The sequence below is a fragment of the Symphalangus syndactylus genome, chromosome 24, assembly GCF_028878055.3.
Source record: "Symphalangus syndactylus isolate Jambi chromosome 24, NHGRI_mSymSyn1-v2.1_pri, whole genome shotgun sequence".
Classification (NCBI taxonomy): domain Eukaryota; kingdom Metazoa; phylum Chordata; class Mammalia; order Primates; family Hylobatidae; genus Symphalangus; species Symphalangus syndactylus.
Window position 1 is genome coordinate 12,834,484 of NC_072446.2, and position 18,081 is coordinate 12,852,564.

The 18,081-nt window shown below is 50.0% G+C and overlaps 1 protein-coding gene across 5 annotated transcripts in view; it reads right to left on the bottom strand.

Moving 5' to 3' along the window:
• PHACTR3 (phosphatase and actin regulator 3) overlaps positions 1 to 18,081 on the bottom strand; it is a 273,840-nt gene that overhangs the window by 162,917 nt on the left and 92,842 nt on the right. The window contains exon 1 of one of the 5 annotated variants that reach the window (XM_055266144.2): positions 9,925 to 10,004. The exons of the other annotated variants lie outside the window; for them this stretch is intronic. The gene's annotated coding sequence lies outside the window, so the exon portion shown is untranslated. Of the gene's footprint in view, positions 1 to 9,924; positions 10,005 to 18,081 lie in introns of those variants that run through there. 5 annotated transcript variants of the gene reach the window in all.

Below are 18,081 nucleotides of genomic sequence, written 5' to 3' on the forward strand. Positions count from 1 at the left end.
TACATAGAAATTACTATGTGGGCCGGGCGCAGTGGCTCACGCCTGTAATCCCAGCACTTTGGGAGGCCGAGGCGGGCAGATCACCTGAGGTCAGGAGTTCGAGACCAGCCTAACATGGTGAAACTCCGTCTCTACTAAAAATACAAAAAAAAAAAAAGCCGGTTGTAGTGGTGGGCGCCTGTAATCCCAGCTACTTGGGAGGCTGAGGCAGGAGAATCACTTGAACCCGAGAGGTGGAGGTTGCAGTGAGCCAAGATCGCGCCATTGCACTCTAGCCTGGGCAACAGGGCGAGACTCTGTCTCAAAAAAAAAAAAAAGAAATTACTATGTGGTGGGCATTGGCACTGTTCCAGGACTTTAAACGTAACTGACTCATTTAATCCTTCTTCCAACTCTAGAAAAAGTATTATTATTATTCCCATTGTATAGATGAGGAGACTGAGGTATTGTGGCATAAAATGAAGTTGGCCAAGGACACTTGGCTAATAAATACTAGGGACCAAGACCACATGTGTGCAGTTAGGCCCCAGCTCCATGCTATTGGCCACTCTTCTCATCCCCCTTCAGTCTCATTCAATAACCAACAAAATGCTGTGTCCTAGGACCTGAATACCTTGCAGGGTCTATTAAAAGATATGAGCTGAATTCCTGTCTTTAAGGTGGGCACCTTATAAATTCAGAAGGGAAACCGTCACACGGGAGCCCACCCCCATGCCACATGAATGAAACAGTCCCTTATGTCATGGTTCAGCATCTTTGCATTATTCATGCCTCATTCCTACATTCATTCAGCCAACTGGCAGTTACCGAGGGCCTCTGGTCCAGGCAGTGTTGATGCAGTGCAGGGGACAACAGGCAAGGCTGCCCCCTCATGATGGGCAAGTTCTGGTTGGGGGAAGCAGAACCCACTGGCAGATACAATCAGGCCAGACTGTAATGGGGAATGTGAGGTGGGGAAGCCACTCTAAAAGGATGGTCAGAGAGGGCTGCTCTCAGCAGGTGACATTCAACCTGAGGCCCGAAGGATAATGGGCTGACCGAATGGTAAGGCAGGGGACAAGTGTCCTGAGACAGCATGGCAGAGGCAATGACCTTGAGGTGGGAGATGGTCTGACAAGTTCCAGCAACGTGAGCAGAGGCCAGAGTGGCCGGAACTCCGGGATCAACAGGAAAATGGCAATGGCGGCAGTGAACCCTCCTGGAGCATTCACCAACCTTGTGCTGGGTGGTGTTCACAGCACTTGAATATCTCAACCTTCAGAACAACCCTACCAGGCAGGTCCTTTCAACACCACCGTCTTACAGATGAGGAAAATGAGGAACCAAGTCACAAAGCAAGCAAGCGGTAGAGCCAGGGTTCAAACCCAGGCTGGTAGGGTCTCCCAAGTCCACGTTGCCAGCCACTTGGCTATGTGGCCACTGTTCCCCAGGAATGGAAGACAAGATGAGGAAGGCAGGCAGGATCTCAGAGGCTGTGGTCCAGGGGCAATGGGAGGCAGGGACAGGGCAAGATCTCATATGCACTTCAGGATGCCTTCCCAGCTGCTGGGCAGGAAGGGGGCCACAGCACTGCAGGGCAGAAGCAGGGGCCCAGCAGGAGGGGGGGGTGCAGGGTCCCAAGAGCAGGAGAGTGGTGGGTGAGGTGGGGAAAGAGGTGGAGGTGGTGAGTCAAGGTTTCATGAAAGAGGGGGCCCTGGAGGCACAAGTAGAATTCAGAGAACTCAGGAAGAGTGGGGAGGACACGCCAGACCAACGGACCTGCAGAAGCAAAGGAGTGAGAGCTGAGCCACGGGACGTGCTGAGCCATGGGACATGCTGGGCCATGGAATGAGTTGGGCTCAGTAGCCTGGAGCCCAGCAGTGTGTGTTCAGCAGCAGATTCTTTCATCCTCACAGCCCTTCATCCGGCATTTTCAGAGCATCTCCCAAATGCCTGCACAGTTGTGGGCACGATGTCATAACAGCTCAGCAGATCCGCCTCTCCAGGGGCTGCCAGCCCAGGAAAGGCATCAGACACTTCCGGATTCCTGTGGGTGAGGCTGTGGAGGGAAACTGCAAACCCACAGTAGGAAGGACCTCAGATATCCAAAATCCCTTCTCGTGCTGAGAGAAGCTTGAGTCTGTTTACATGCTTCCTATGACAGCAGACTCCCACCATCAGCCTAGGGTGGATTGCAGATAACATGGACAATTCCCATCTCCAGGCAAAAAGTACAGGAGCATCCTTGCCTGTCTCCAGACCAGCCACAAAGAGAAGGTTCTGCAAAGGACCCTCTGCACCAAGGCCACCTCCAGGCCCGGGCAACCTGAAACAAAACCCACCGGCTAAAACACACCGTGAGCACACACCAGCTCTTTGCGGCTTCATTCTGCAATGAACAAGGTCGATCCTGGCTCACCAGGCATTTGAGGAAAGCCTATGTCAAAAAGGGACCCCAATATATAAACTGAAAAAAGAAACAGCTCCAAAGAAAGATGATTCAGGAGCAGACTACTTAATTTAAAATATATGAGCCCCAGTGAGAATTCTCAGAGAGAAAGTCTGTGCCCAGAGGGAAGTGAAACCAACCCACTTGTATCCTTTTATCCTTCCCAGCTGGCTGCAGGGCCACAGCCTAGAACCATGCGGGAAAGATCCCACCCTTTCTTTCCAAGGTTGTCATCCCCCAAGTCTGTTCTAGAATAAACAGCCATCGCCCCTCTCTGCGTTCTTGCAAACTGCTGTTTGCCTTTCAGAAAACACGTGGTCCTAAAGCAAACCCAACCTCTAGCAGAGGGTCAAGCTGGACCCCAAGCTTCCTTCTTTTACCCACTATAACGGCTGCTCAGTTCAGCATCTCCCTACGGGCCAGGCACATAAGAGGGTAAAAGGGGACTTTAAGGGATTCATGGACCCAGGACAAAGCAACAGAAGCTAATTTCTTGCCAATTTCCCTCCAATCTTCCAAGAACTTCAAGAGGAGAGTCTTAGTTTGGTATTGTGACGACCCTGGCATCTGACACTTGTTGATCTCTGTGTTTGGATAATACAGAGGACCCTCTGGCTCGAAATCCTTAGTGAGAGACTATGCCTAACTTGAACTAAATGTTGTTTTGTTGTCATTGTTTTATTTTATGGTTACTTTTTATCAAAGATAAGCAATATTGGATTTCTACTTAAAAATGCAACATAGATATCCTTTTAAAATGAGTTTAAATTAAAAAAAAAAAGAGCTGGTTTAAAAGAAAGTATTTGGCAAATTAGACTACAGGTGGCAGACAAATGACTAAGTTAGGGAGAGAGCGCATTAGCTCACATTCAGCTTCTGCTCAGCTGCGGCCTCCCAAATGCACAGCTTCAGCCCAAACCTCTCTCCCAAGTACAGAGTTGTGCAGCCAATTGCCAATTTGTCATCTTTGCACGGACGTCAAATAGATGCTCCAAATTCACTGGAGCCAAAATTGAACTGCTCTCTCCCTGAAACCTGCTCCACCACGGCCTTCCTCTCATAGGCCAGGACCAACGCTCTATCCTTCTGGTACTCAGGACAGAACCTGAGAGTCCTCTCTTGAAACTCCACTGCCCCTGTTTCCCCATCTGCTCCCTCAGCCAACTGCATCATTCCACCTTCTAGAAGTGCCCACGTCCACACCCTCACTGTGGCCAGTTAGCATCACTTCCCGCCTGGATTGCAGCAATGACTGCTAGGCTGGTCAGCCCCCCTGGACACTAGCCTGTTCCCAAGTTATTTGATGAATCATAATTAAATCTCAAACCCTCCAATGGCGCCCCCCATCACACTCAGAGCAAAAGCCCAAGTGCTGGCAGAGGCCCCTCCCTACAATGTCCCTGCTTCTCTCCCGTCTCCCTCCCCAGCATTCTCATGTGACTCTAGCCACCACGGGCTCCTCCTCCCTGTTCCTGGAACCCACCAGGCAGGCTCTTACTCGGGGCATGTTCACTGAAGGTTCTCTTTGCCCCAAAGGCTCTTGCCTCAGATATCCATGTGGCTCACTTCCTCACCACCTTCACGGCTTTGCTCAAATGTCACCTCCATAATGATGCCAATCCTGACACTCCATGTAATACTCAATTGTCTACCGCCCACCACATTTATACCTTCTCTTACCTCCCCCTACTTCTCCTGTTCATTTCCCACAACACTTATTACTAACATGCAGGACGATCCCTTACTGGTTATAGGTGCCATTCATCGTCCTCTCCCACTAGCACTTAAGCTCCAGGAGGCTTTGCACACTGATGTCCCAGTGACTGGAACAGTTTGCACACACTCTAGGGACCCCGTAGACTTTGGTTCCGTTAAGAGGCCTGATTTCTTTCTTTTTTTTTGTTTTGTTTGTTTGTTTTTGTTTTTGAGATGGAGTCTCACTCTGTTGCCCAGGCTGGAGTGCAGTGCCATGATCTTGGCTCACTGCAACCTCCGCCTCCTGGGTTTGGGCAATTCTCCTGCCTCAGCCTCCCGAGTAGCTGGGACTACAGGTGCCCACCAACACACCCAGCTCATTTTTGTATTTTTAGTAGAGACGGGGTTTTGTCACGTTGGCCAGGCTGGCCTCGAACTCCCGGCCTCAAGTGATCCACCTGCCTCGGCCTCCCAAAGTGCTGGGATTACAGGCGTGAGCCACCGCGTCCGGCCAAGAAGCCGATTATTTTTTTCTTTTTTTTTTTTTTTGAAATGGAGTTTCGTTCTTATTGCCCAGTCTGGAGTGCAATGGTGCAATCTCTGCTCACCGCAACTTCCGCCCCCTTGGTTCAGATGATTCTCCTCCCTCAGCCTCCCGAGTAGCTGGGTTTAAAGGCATGTGCCGCCACTCCCAGCTAATTTTGTATTTTTAGTAGAGACAGGGTTTCACCATGTTGGTCAGGCTGGTCTCAAACTCCCGACCTCAGGTGATCTGCCCTCCACGGCCTCCCAAAGTGCTGAGATTACAGGAGTGAGCTGCCGTGCCTGGCCCAGAGTCCTGATTCCTATCAAAGTCTGCTCCTTGCAGGACCTGGGCAAAGATCTCTGTAAATCTGAGCTGGATACCTGAAGCTTATGAACATTAAACTTCTCCTGGTTGACTCAGCCTCCCTAACAGTCTGTTGAGATATCTGTTTGGCTCTTGAATATATGGGAGGCTTTGTTAATGCTTTTACTGATTTGTGTCATCTACCCATTTGATTAACCTGCCAAGTGGGTGAGGCAAATGTTGAAGACTGAGAACCTGGGCTGGACCCCTGTAGCATTCCTTTAGAGACCCTGGGGTGGTCACTGCCACAGTCATCAAAATGTTTTACAAATTTTTGGACACATGAAAAAGTAGAAAAAAATAGTACAATGAACAATCACATGTACTCTAGACTCCACAACCCTTAACATCTTGCTGCATGTCCTTAGTATGAGTATGTATGCACATGTGCACATGTGTGTACGTGTGGAATCTCCAAGAGAGCCAGCCCACAGAAACAAATCAGGATGGGCAAATTTCTTCTGCAACAGGCCAGAAGTAAATATTTTCAGTTGTGTGGATCTATGGTCTCTGCCTCAGCTATGCTGCTGGAAAGCAGCTAGAGAAGTGTGTAAGTAAATGGGTGTGTGTTCCAATAAAACTTTATTTAAAAAACAAGGTGGCAGCCTGAAAGCCCTGGGAAACTGATAACTGGCATGATTCAACTTTTTCCTGGGCATATGCCACAGCATCCTGCAGGGTAAACACACCTGACATCAATATTTTAAGCACACCCTTAGAATGACCCTGTATGACAGATGCACCTGAATGTGTGTTCCAAACTAGGGAATCCTGGAGTGGCCCACCCAGAGATCTGTTCCTATCTACCATAAACATCTGAGCCTCCGGCCTGTCCTGTGGAACATGGGCTGTACAGGGGATTGAGGCCCCAAGTTTTGGGTTACTATCAGGGGTGTCCAATCTTTTGGCTTCCTTGGGCCACATTAGAAAAAGAAGAATTGTCTTGGGCCATACATAAAATACACTAACATTAATGATAGTTGATGAGCTAAAAAACAAAATCTCATAACACTTTAAGAACGTTTACAAATTTGTGTTGGACCGCATTCAAAGCCATCCCGGGCTGCATGCGACCCACAGGCCTTGGGTTGGACAAGCTTGGGTTACATGAAGGTTGCCAGGTGGAGGTTGTTAGGGGGAGGGTGCTAAATGAAAATGCTGTGTAAACTGCATGATGTTTGCAGGCGGTTGCAGTTGTGGTTTTCTTGCCCAGTCTGCCGCCACTAGACTGTAAGAAGGTGGATATGTTGTCCAGCCTGCCACCACTGGACCATTTCCGAACATTGAGGCAGTTCTCCTGTCCAGCCTGCCAGCATTGGACCATTTCTATATGTTAAGATAGTTCTCTTCAACCTGCCACCACTGGACTCTCTCCCCTGCATGTAAGTCCCTAATAAAACTGCATGTCTTGTTTGCTGGCTCCAGGTCTCTTCTTTGGCCTCTTGAACCTGGTACCTTCCCTACTGAGGTTAATAGGGGTTCAGCACAACACATGCCCACATGGAACCCTTCTGGACCAGAGTCCTTTGACCCAGAATCACCAGAAGACAGGAGAAGGGGCCAGGAAGAAGGAAGGAGGGAGGGAGGGAGAGCAGAAGAGAGGGAAGCCAGGGAGGAGGGAGTGAAAGAGAAGGGAAGGGAAAGGAGGAAAGAACAAGGAGATAAAGGATCAGGGAGAATGGAAGGAAATGAGAACTCCCTAAAGCGATGCGCGTGCCTGATACGGTTTGGCTGTGTCTCCACCCAAATCTCTTCTTGAATTGTAGCTCCCATAGTTCCCACGTGTTGCCGGAGGGACCCAGCAAGAGGTAACTGAATCATGGGGGCAGTCTCCCCCATACTGCTCTTGTGGTGGTGGATAAGTCTCATGAGATCTGATGGTTTTATAAGGGGAAACCCCTTTCGCTTGGTCCTCATTCTCTCTTGTCTGCTGCCACGTAAGACATGCCTTTCACCTTCTGCCATTATTGTGAGGGCTCCCCAGAGGCTTAATGTGAGTCCATTAAGCCTCTTTTTCTTTATAAATTATCCAGCCTTGGGTATGTCTGTATCAGCAATGTAAAAATGGACTAATACAGTACCGATGCCCGCGCCACCCAGAGCAATACAGCTGTGAACATGTGGGAGATCTTGATTTACTATTAAGCACACACACAAGAAAAGCTGTCCTAAGTCCTATTATTGTGTTTACCATGTTAATATGATGTGTATTATGCAGAAAAGTATTAGAAATAGAAATAGTATGAAATTAGAGTAGTATGAACACCCATTGTTTCCGCAATTAATATTTTGCTGAGTTCCGTGTGTGTGCATGTTCATGCACTTCATTTATGTCTGTGTGTGCTGTTGGCCATCTCAAAGTAAGTTGTCTGAGTCGTGATGCTTCATCCTCCCTAAATAACATTACAGCATTGGACATTGTCAGGAGCCATCCTCTCAGTCAGCTAATTTTATTTCAACTTTAATTTCTTTTTCAATCAAGTCCATCTTCAACCGCGTGGACAGGATACACAACAACTGAAAATCTCCTGCTCCGCCATCTGTATATTTCTTAAATTGGCTCTCTGCATGTAGGCATCGTCCACCCCCTAAATATTTACCAACCCTCTGCCGTGATCTCCATCTGTGATTCAAAGTGTAGTGCTGGACCGGCGTCAGCATCACCTGGGAACTTGTGAGAGATGCACATTACTTGCCCCCCCACCCCACCCAGACCTGCTAACTCAGAAACTCTGCCAGTGGGGCTGCAATCGCCTTTGTAACAGCCCCTCCAGGTGCTTCTGATACAGGTTCCCAAGATGTGAGAACCACTGCTTGCTGCCTTCTGGTCCAGCAGAAGGAGGAGGAGTGCTTACCCGCCAGGTGCTCCCAGCCAGGAAATTAGCAGTAGAAAGAAAATCAAAGGATCAATTGTGTTTTGCATCTTTTAAAGTTAATTGATAGTATCATAACTTTCCCCCTGAATAATAATGATATAATATGCTCCAGCAAGGACTATTTCTGCCCCACAAAACACAGATTACAAAACACGGTAAGCTCTGCAAATAGATGAGATTCAGCTGCGACATGTCGAATTATGTCAAGATGCAGGGAAGAAAGGAAGCTAAAAATAGCAGCACAGGCTCAGCACCAAGAGCTCCGGATCATCAACCTCAGGACTGGAGAGAAACTGCCTCCAGCCATTCCTCGGGTCCTGAGAGGCCCTAGACAGGAGGAACGCGCTCCCGTCCATATGTCATGTGCCTTCATGCCAACAACTCCACGGTGCAAAGCGTGTGGCTCCCGGGGAGGCAGGAGTGAGCAGGCTGCTCCGAAGAGTGGTATTTTATACTTTAAAAATAGAATTTTCTGAGCATCCACGATATGAACAGTCACCCCACAAGCAAAACTACTGCATTATATAACAACGATGTGTTGAAGCCCTGTAAGCCACAGGCTGAAGGTGTATGATATAGACTCAGGGCTCGACAGCTTGGCAACCAAAGAGTTAATACCCAAAACATACAGGAAAAAAAAATCTGTATCTATTCCGTGTAGACAGAGAATTGCAAACTGCCAAGCTACCTATGGGCTTGGCTCAGGAACAGAAGAAAATGTATGGGGAAGAAAGAACGCATTTTCATACTGGCCTATGATTTCAGCTTGTGGGGTAAAAGTTGTGAGATTGAACAGCAGTAGATTTTCAGAGCATCTTAGTGGGAATGCTTACTTCTGCTGAGAGTTGCACCTAGGTGACAAGCGAAATGCTGGCTCCGGGACTGTGTTCCTCTGATCCTCTCCTTAATTAAACAATATACTCTTGATTATTTCTGAATGAACCTCACCATGGATTTTTCTGATTTGTTATTCTTAGATTGTGTATGTAGTTACCATCGTTATGCATGCGCATAATTCCATAATTCCTCCTCAAAGAACAGCACGCAAACCACACTCCACAAAAGGACGGTTCATTTCCCATATTTCCTGTCCCCTAAAAAGAAAGCAAGCATTTCAGGGAAGGGGGTTTAGCATTCAGACAACCTCTCCTGAAGTCCTTGGGATCCTGAATTGCCATTTTCCACTGGGTCAAAAAATAAATAAATAAAACTTTGCAGCTTAAAACACAGCAGGCACCTTTGGAAACCACTGTTGCTTCCAAGAACTTAACCATGACCCATATTAACTGTGAATTAGAATTCACTTCTCCGTCTCCTTCTTGGGCCCCAATTCCAGACATCCAACTTCACTTGCAAACCATTTTTCAGAACCAAAAGTCCACAAATGATACCAAATGTAAAACCACACAAAAGCCAAGCGTGCCCTCTCGCTCACCCACTCTCGCGCTCCCACCCAGGGTTCAGTGGTGGAAATCCCGGAAGGACAATGACTCCTGATAGTGGAGCTTATGTTCCTAACACTAAATGAAGGCTTCAATCTCCACTGTGGGAAACCTCTGCTTTGAGTTTTTACAAGACCTGGCTTAAGACTAGGACACCATGCGGTCAAAATGCACATCAGTGACGATCTATTATTTCCTGGAAACGATCTTACAATCTAGAGACAAAAAGGCATCTGAGGGGAATTTTTATTTTTAGCCCAGAAGTAATAGGTTAAAATAACATTCACATGCAAACAAAAGACCTTCGTGACTCTTTCTGGACTCTATGGAAGAAACCCAGGTCTGATCCTGGTCTGACTCCCTAGATACATAAAAATGACCCATCTGTGGCTCCAAGAGGGGCAGCCCCCACCCCTCACCCCAGACTCCAAATGCAGTCATCTGATTCAAGGAAAAAAAAAAAAAAAAAAAAAGCCATTCTCTTAGGGCCCTGCTGCTGCTAGAATTTGCAAACCCTTTGCCTTTAAAAAGCCGGCTCCCTAAACAGAGTCCCTGCCCTCTGCCTCACCAGAGACGTGGGGCAAAGCAACTCACCTTATGGTCACAGAGGGATCCTGGATGAAGGGCTTCATCTTCCCCAGAACCCCTGCTCTCCCCGCGGGCTTCTGGAGTCTTTCTCTCAAACCTCCCTGAAAGGTCAAGATTGGCAAAGAGCCCCCACAGCCCTGGCACTGTCACTTGCTCCTGGGGACTCGCTGCGCTCCCTGAGAAAACCTCCAACCCAGCGCAGCACTGCAATTGTCAGGAAGCTTCTGTCTGCATTTTGGGGCTGAACACCATTATTATCTATAAACATTTTTAAATACAGATGTTGCAGGAGGCAGAGTTGAGGCGGGGGTGGGGGTGAGGAGGGCAACCCAGGGTTTGAGGGTCCGGCTCAGTGAACCAAGTGCTGGCCCCCAACAAGCTTCCCCTCTGCTCAGGGCCAGGCGCCCGCTCCTCTCTGTGCCCGAGATGTGTCACTCAGCACTGCCAGGACACTGCCTAGGCTGGCATCTGGCCAGAGCCTGGCAGAAACCACCTGAACCAAAGTCCTAAATCCCATATACAGAACCCACAATGGCAGCAGCTTCTCCTGGCCTTAGGCAAGTTCCAGGAACTAGTGGGACTGCAGTTTTTCTTAGGGCCCCTCTTCTCCTTCCCCTGCTTCCACTGCTACCACGAGGACCTTGGTGACCTGGGGCAGAGGGGACCTTGGCCATGCAGAGTCCTGAGCCAAGCCCCAAGGGACCTCAGGAGGCAAGAAGGAGTCTGATATGCAACCTGAAAACAAAAACTGCTGAAGCCAGGGACCCCTGGTGCACCTTTTATTCCAGGCCCAGGCCCAGACCCAGGTGGCAGACAGATGGGAAGGTCGAGGACCTAGGCTCACCTGTGGCCCCAACACCTGCCGCTGCAGGTGTGTCTACTGCTGGCTTAGGTGCAGGAACATAGGGTCAGCTGTGGAGGGGCCTGGAGCAGGGTTTCTCAGCCTCAGCACCGGTGACATTTGGGACCACACAATTCTCTGTGTTGGGGGCTGTTCTGTGCATTGTAGGAGGTTTAGCTGCATCCCTGACAGCAACATGCCAGAGGCCAGAAGCACCCTCCATCCCAGCTATAACAACCAGAATGTCTCCAGGCACTGCAGTGTCCCCTGGGGGAAAAATCACCCCAAAGAGAGAAGTGCTGCTGGCGAGAAAGACAGCCGTGGGTCTGAACCAGGACCCCTACTCCATAACCATCTGAGCCCAGGCAGGGGACTTCACCTCTCTGACCCTCAGAGACAGGGGCAGTAGCCCAGAGCCAGGAACTGAACGAATGAAGCTTTGCCATGAAGAGGCAGTTGCCTCCTGACACCACCAGAGCCCAGATCCTTCCTGCAGGGGATGGGGAAGCTGGACTCAGGTCCAAATTCCGCTCCCAGCACATTGTAGTGGGGGCATCTCTCTCCTCTTCTGTGTACCCACCTGTACAATGGGGTACCCTTCCCCAGGGATGGTGTGACATGAGATAAGAGAGCTACCCAAAGTGCCTGTCACAAGGTACAGCCTCAATACAACTAGCTGGGAAGAGGGAGAAGGACAGGGAGGGAGAGGGTAAGTGGAGGGGAGGAGGGGGAAGGGAAGAGGGAAAAGAATAGGAAGGGGAGGAAGACAGGGGGAAGAGGAGGAACAGGGAGGAGAAGGGGAAGGAACAGGAGAAGGGGGGATCAGAAGGGGAGGAACAGGAGAAGTGGGGGGACAGTAGAAAGGGGGATAGGAGAAGGTGGGAACAGGAGAAGCAGGGGGATAGGAGAAGGTGGGAACAGGAGAAGTAGGGGGACAGGAGAAGGGGAACAGGAGAAGGCAGGAAGAGGAGAAGGGGGAAACAGAAGGAGGGGGAACAGCAGAAGGAGGGAACAGGAAAAGGGGGAACAAGAGAAGCGGGGACAGGAGAAGGCAGGAACAGGAGAAGGTGGGAAGAGGAGAAGTGGGGAACAGGAGAAAGGAGAACAGGAGAAGGGGGGACAGGAGAAGGTCAGAACAGAAGGGGAGACAGAAGAAGGGGGGACAGGAGAAGGGGAACAAGAACAAGGGGGAACAGGAGAAGGGGAAGGAACAGGAGAAGTGGGGGACAGGAGAAGGAGAAGGAACGGGAGAAGGGGAAGGAACGGGAGAAGGGGAAGGAACAGGAGAAGGGGAAGGAACAGGAGAAGGAGAAGGAATAGAAGAAGAGGGGACAGGAGAAGGGGAAGAGGGCAGAGTGGGGCAAACTTGAGGGCAGGAGTCAGAGCCATGCCCCCTGCCCCAGCACTGCCTGGGGCAGCACATTAATCCTGAACATTCTGGGGGCATTAGTCCACATTTAGGGTCTCAGGGTCTCTGGGTCTCTAAACGCAGCAGCCACAGACTGTCTTGACAAGTTGTTTCCACCTGTTAGAAGAGGTCTAGCCCTGGCTAATGACACCTTTAAGCTGGAGGTGGGAGGGAGCCAGCCCAGGACATCGACAGCTGAGGCTGGCTCCTGATTCCTGCCCCTTGTCAGGGTACAGAGCACAAAAAACCAAAATCTCAGCTGAATTTCCTCAGAAGCTCGACTCCTGGGGCAGGCAGGTCTGGAGACCAGCTCGGGATTTCCTCGCCTTCCCAAGCTTCAGGGCTGCTCTGCCAGGGGCTGCACTGAAGCCCTACAGCTCGATCTGGCCTTCCTGTCAGGCTCTTCTCCTATTCCACCGTGCAGGTCAGGTGAGGAAACCAAGGCTCAGAGAGGCAGACTGAGCTGCACAAAACTACCCAGTTCAGACACAGTTGGAAGGGGTGTAGAGACCACTTGGTCCACCCCAGGCCTGGCTCTGACCTTCTGCAGCTCTGAGGCACTGACATCCAAGGGCCCATCCAAGAGCTCACTGTCCCAGCCCAGAGACAGTCCCAACAGCACCAAGCAAGCCCGGGTACAAGTCAGAATCCAGGGTCCCCAGGGTCACCATCCCAGCTGCCTGTCTTCCCTTGTGTTTGGGAGCCCCCGGTGCCGCCAGCCAGCTCCCAACCGCCTGAGCACTGGCCATATTCAGGGCCCCAGAAGGCCAGGCTGTAAGCAGGTCTAAGAGAATCCAAGGCCTGCCCCTTGTCGTGCTGCTGACCCAGACGGGGAGAACTGCAGACACCCCGCTTAGCACCACACCACTCGGCCATCGGGAAGAGACCCTGCGTCTGGTGCCCAACGCCTGTGCTTCATGAGCTCCTCACTTTGATGGGGGCTTCCAATACCAGGTCTTACTGAAAACTTAAAACAACAGGCCATAGAGCGAAGGATTCTATTCCCATTCTACAGATGAGCAGACTGAGACCCAAAGAGGCTCAGCCAGGAAGAGAGGGCTGAACCCAGCCTGGGGTCATTCCTGCTACGCCCACAGATAAACTCTGAGAAGATGCCAAATAAATTGGGGTTGTCCCAGGAAGATGCCCCAAAAGCTCCAAGTCTATTCAAATCCACAAACTACACAGCCTCACGCACTAGAGAGACTCTGAGGGAGATGAGGTACCCTCCTGCCCTCAGATTGCTTGCAGCTCACCGTAACAGACACATCCAACCTGCAGGCAACTCCTCTGGGCTCTATGTCCAGGGCCTCTCTCCAATTCCTCCCCTCCTCACCAACCCCACCACTGCAGCCTAGGCCAAGCCCCACTCACCTCTCCTGCCTGGAAGCCCCCAAGGGTCTTCCCACCTCCACAGGAGCCACCCTGGAGTCCATGCACCAAAGGGCAACCACAGGCAACTTCCTAAAACTTTGCTGGGGTGTGTGGGGTCAAGGGGGAGGATTAACTGGACTCGTGGATGAGGAGGGAGATGGTGGAGGGAAGGAGGCCGCGAGCTGGGTGTCAGGCACACAGTGGTGTCTCAGGAGACCCCAGAACCACACTGCTGAGGCAGGATGGCACCTGCCCATGCGAGTTTATCAGGTTCCATGTGCCGAGTGCAGACATTAAACCACTTAATCCTCACAGCCTTAGAGGCTGCCCTATTCCTCTCTTGATGCCCAGATGAGGAAACTGAGGCTCAGGAGGGCATATGACCCACCCATAGTCACACAGGTGGATTCCACAGCCCAGATCTTAGCCCCCATGGCTAGGGCCTCCCCAAACATCAGAGCTACAACCCTGACCACTGAGTGTGATTCTACGTGCAGGTGCAGGCCATGGCGTTTCCTCCCCATCTAGCTGAGAGAGGTGCATGTGAGGATCACTCCACTTTACAGATGGGAAACTGAGGTTCAGGGAGGCAGGAAGGTCAAGGGCAAGTGCAGCGTTGGGACAGGGACTCAGGGCACTGTGACTCCAGCGCAGAGATCCTCAGCCTCAGCAATGCTGACATTTGAAGCTAAATGATGCTCTGTGGCGGGGGCCGTCCTGGGCACTGTGGGGTGTTTAGCAGCATCCTGGCCTCTGCCCGTGAGATGCCAGTGGCACCATTGCCTCCCAGCGGCGACAACCGAAAATGTCTCCAGATGGTGCCCAAACTGCCCACATTTGAGAACCGCTTCTGAAAGCTGTGGTTACAGCCAGGGGACTCCAGACTTCCTTAGGGCAGAATCTCTAGCTGCAGCTTGATGGGCCACATTTCAGAATAAAGGAGGATCCCTTTCAGCACATTCCTCATGCCTACGGTTGCTCCCAAAGACCAGACGCAGATGTCCTAGAGAGGCCAGGCTGGATACACAGATAAGTAGGTGAGGTGAACCAGGTGTGAATTCCCCACGTAGGTGGTCAGGGGCTTGGCCTAACTGGAGAAGGCAGGTCCTGCCTAAAGCAGGCAGCAGCCACGCAGCCTGGCAAGAGCCATGGCCAGTCCGTTCCTTCATTAAGTGGATGGACCTCATCTACCAGGCACGGTGCAGGCCTCGGAGACAGCCAATATCACAGCTGGACAATTCCGTCCTCATGAACCTTCCAGCCCGGCAATAGCCAGCAGTACCCGAGCTCTGAGTTTTTCAAGCCAAGCCAGAAAGAAAATCCAGATATTGGTGTGAAATCTCCCTACTTTTAAATGTTGGTTCAATGAAACACACAAACACTGTGTTCAAACCAACCAAGTCTGCAGGCTGACCTAGGCCCACGGGCCACCTGTTTTTGACCTCAGGTTTCTACCTCTCCTTTCCACCAACTAAAGCAGAGGAGGGCTAAGCCACCTCCCAGCACTGCCTTTGAACTCTGTGGCTTCCAAGCCAGATCCATAAGAGAAAGAATGCGTCATCGCTTTGGAGAAACCAACTCTTACTCTAGCCCTTCCCTGGCAAGGAGAGAGGAGGCTCACCCAGCATGGAACCGCACCCCTAGCCTTCTCGTGAATGTACAGATGGTCACAGCCCTACTTGCCCAGGCCAAGGAAGCCACTTCACCAAGGCCCAAGGAAAGCCAAATATTCTGGAAATCCCCCTTCAGTTGGCTTCTGTGATTTTCCATGAAGGGAATTGATGCTAAATGAAGAAAAAAAAGCTCAGAATAAACAGAAGGAGAACCACATGGCTCTCTCTGAAATAAAATGCTCTCTCCCATTGGACCAGAGGGGAGCTGTGGAGGGGGTGGGGCAGCCTCACAAGGTTGCTGAGAAAGCATGTGCACATGAGCACTGAAAGCATGCCTCTAGCCCTTGGTCTGGGAGCAGAAAGTATGAGATTGCAGAGGAGAAGTGGCAAGAACATTTAAGGTGCTGGTGAGCAACGCCTAGGAGATGGCAGCGAGAGTGGGAATAAGTGCCGGACTGGGGAGGCGTTCTGGAGACAGAAACCACAGAACCATCTGGGTCTATGGACCTGTAAATAGCCAAGTGCAGTAGAAGATGGAACATGGAGCAGGCTGTAAACACAAGCACCACGTGCTGTCACAGGCCCAACAAACACAAGCTTGAATGCTCCCTCTAGGACACCTTAACAACAGAAAAGCCTGGGGTCTTCCCGGACCTTCCAGGATGGAAACAGTAAAAGTGCCTGCCCCCCAGCAGATGCCTGTCCTCATTTACCCTCCAGAGAAGATCAAATGTAGAGAGAACATGGAGGCATCCAGGTAATTGAGAACGCAGGTTGGTGGATGTGTGTCCACACTCTGGCCATTCACATGAGCTTGTCCAGGGCAGGGGATGACTGCACCCTGTGAGGCCAAGCCAGACTTCTCACAGGACAAAAGAGAGGTTTCTGCCTCAAAAGGTGGCCCCATCTCCAGGTCTTCAGAGGTTCATCACAGTCCACTCATTTCTGAACTTGACCCAGACCAGTGAAATCCATGGGTCTGCACTCACTGCCCTCCCCAGAGAGACATCTTCCCAGTGCCCACATCTGAAACAGCACCCATCACTCCTTCTTCCCTGTAGCCAGCTCCATTTCCCACCACATTCATCATCACCGACGTCATGGTATGTATCAATAGCTATTTGTTGTTGGTCATCCGCTAAAGATCAGCAGAAAGAGCAGCGTCTAAATGGCCTCCACTAGAATGGGACCTTCCGTCACGGCAAGAGTCTTATCTGCCTAGTTCACAGATTCATCAAAATGCCTTGCACAGCACCCAAGACTTACTGGGCACTCAATAAATATTCACTGGGCACATAAAGAGATGAATTAATGAACTCTACAATTGATAAGCAGACAGTTATATCAAAACAAGAACGCTGTGAAAGGGAATTTAGGTTAAAACAATTAATAGAAACAACACAAATGTCCCTCAACTGATGAATTGGTAAACAAAGTGTGGTGTATCCAGACAGTGGAATATCTTTCTGTCATAAAAAGGAATGGAGGGCTGACACATGCTACAACATGGATGAGCTTTGAAAACATGATGCCAAATGAAGGAAGCCAGTCATAACCACCACATATCATGTGGTTCCATTTCTATGAAGTGTCCAGAATAGGCAAATCTAAAGAAACAGAAAGCGGGTTAGAGGTGGCCAGGGGCTAGGGGAAAGGAAAATGGAAGTGATTCCTAATGGACACAGGGTTCTCTTTAGAGGAGAAGAAAATGTTCTAAATTTCACCACAATGATGGTTGCAAAACACTGCTCATATACTCAAAACCATTGAACAGTACACTGCCAATGGGTGAGCTGCACGATATGTGAATTATCTCTCAGTACAGTTGTTACCAAAAGAATCTAAAGAAAACTTTCAAGGCAGCTTGGCCATGGATCAGATTCTCCTCATTTGGAGGCCACATCTTGAGCATAATAAATTAGGCAATGAGGAAAAGCAGCACTGATTATTTTAAGTCCCCAGGGGTCAGTAATTGACCCCCATCTTCAGTAGTTAACACAGTCTTGAGACAGGGAAAGCTGAGAAAATTCCTCAGTGCTGAAACCCTCCCTACTCCACACCGGGGGTCACACTGAGGACTCTCCCTCCAACCCTAAGGAGTAGAGACAGTTCTGGTCCACATTTTACAGCTGCAGAAACTGAGGCTCAGAGCGGTTGAGCTGCCAGGCTAAAGTCACACAGCATGCAAATGGCAGAGGCAGCATCTGAAGACATTTCAGTCTTATACTAAAACTTAGGCTTTGGGCCGGGTGCAGTGGTTCACACCTGTAATCCCAACAATTTGGGAGGCCAAGGTGGCAGGATCATTTAAGGTCAGGAGTTCCAAGATCAGCCTGGCCGACATGGTGAAACCCTGTCTCTACTAAAAATACAAAATAAAATAAAATAGAATAGAATAAAATAAAATAAAAAAATAAATAAAATAAAATAAAACAAAATAATTAGGTGCATGTGGTGACAGGCACCTGTAGTTCCAGCTACTTGGGAGGCTGAGGCAGGAGAACCGCTTGAATCCAGGAGGCGGAGTTGCAGTGAGCCGAGATCGTGCCATTGCACTCCAGCCTAGGCAACAAGAAAGAAACTCCGGCTCATAAATAAGTAATAATTTTTTTAAAAACTTAGGCATTGAATTGTTCTGTTGAATTGTCATCTAAGGCACATGTCATTTCCTGAACTGCCTAATTGGAAGGAGCTTTGAGAGGACCTGGCCTAATATGGACAAAGGGTCCCATAGAGAAAAAAGATGTATCTTTAATGGGGGAGAGCTTTGTTCTCAGGAAACAAATTGAAATGACGTCTGAGCACGGAGTTGTATCTGCACAGCCCTTGCAAACTGTGAGAAAGGCCAATGACCCAAATGTGGCCGCTCATTGCAGGAGGAAGAGCCTGGAGCCTATGTACAGGCGTACGTGCCCACCTCTAATCCT